This window comes from Tupaia chinensis, unplaced genomic scaffold, assembly GCF_000334495.1.
Source record: "Tupaia chinensis unplaced genomic scaffold, TupChi_1.0 Scaffold000232_1, whole genome shotgun sequence".
NCBI classification, from domain to species: Eukaryota; Metazoa; Chordata; class Mammalia; order Scandentia; family Tupaiidae; genus Tupaia; species Tupaia belangeri.
In genome coordinates this window covers 1,529,176-1,530,433 of record NW_006159708.1, presented here as the reverse complement: position 1 = coordinate 1,530,433, position 1,258 = coordinate 1,529,176, and positions in this window count along the sequence as shown.

Genomic DNA, 1,258 nt, shown 5'->3' with positions numbered 1-1,258 from the left:
ATGAAGAATTGGAGAAAAAAGGATTGTTAAGTGACCAGGCCCTTTTGGGGTGTTTTCTCTCTCTGTCTCTTCCTGGCTATCTCTCTTTCTTGTGAGCACACATGTTAATAAAACATAACTATGCAGCAATGTCACCAAGTTCCTGGAACTTCATGGTAAACTGGAAGTCTGTGTAACCAGCTCTGACTAGAATGTTACCTTTGCACAATAGGATATTAGAATGAGGCTCTCCCTGCCTCCATTTCTACTAAAGCACCAATAGGACAGATATGAAGCTAGTAAGTGAGGTCCAGTTCCTTTCCCCCCAATACAGAATGAAGGTGAACCTCCTTAGATCTATGCTAGTAAGTTTTATGTGTCAACTTGGCTAAGCAACAGTACCCAGATATTTGTTCAAACATTATTCTAGGTGTTTCTGTGCAAGTATTTTCCAGATAAGATTAACATTTAAATCCACAAACTTTGATTAAAGCAGATTACTTTTCATATTGTGGACAAGCCTCCTCCAATCAATCGAAAACCTTAATTAAAAAAAAAAAAAAGGCTGACTGGGGTCAGTAGATGGAGTAGCAGTTAAGTCTCTGGATTCCCATATGGCAGACTGCAGGTCAAGTCCCAGACCCGGTGGCTTGAAACTTGCACTGGGCATGTGTGCATGTATGCTCAAGACCCCAGAGGAGAATGGAGGAGAATTACAGGGTGGCCATCTCCTGCTGGGGAGGTGATTTCTCACTTTCTCTCTTCCTGTCTCTGTTTCTCTCTCTGTTCTGTGAGCGCTCTAAGGTAAAAACCTGTTTTTTAAAAAAAAAGGCTGACTTCCCTTGAGCAAGAAGGAATTCCGCAAGCAAACCACCTTTGGACCCAAACTGCAGCTCTTTCTTGGATCTCCAGCCTGCCTTCCTGTTTGCTGTAGATAGAAAGAGAGATAGAAATAGAGGTGTGTTCTTTTTCTGTAAAAAAAAAAAAAAAAAATCTGAGTTTTACAAACTCATCAATGAAATCGCAGATAAAAGAGGGGAAAAGAGAAAAAGATTGAACAGAGAGCTGGTAAAAAGATTTCTTTGAATAAAGAAGTTGCGTCTAGCTGTGAGTACCTGCTCCCCCTTCTGGGAGTGGTGAGAACTATTCCCTTCCCTTCCAGTCAAGTAAGAAAGACTTCAAAGGAAACTCTCAGAAACAGAATCTCTGCATTGGCCTGGTGCCCAACCTGGATAAAACCAATGTGGCCTGTAGACAGGTCTGATCCCAGCCCCCTTTC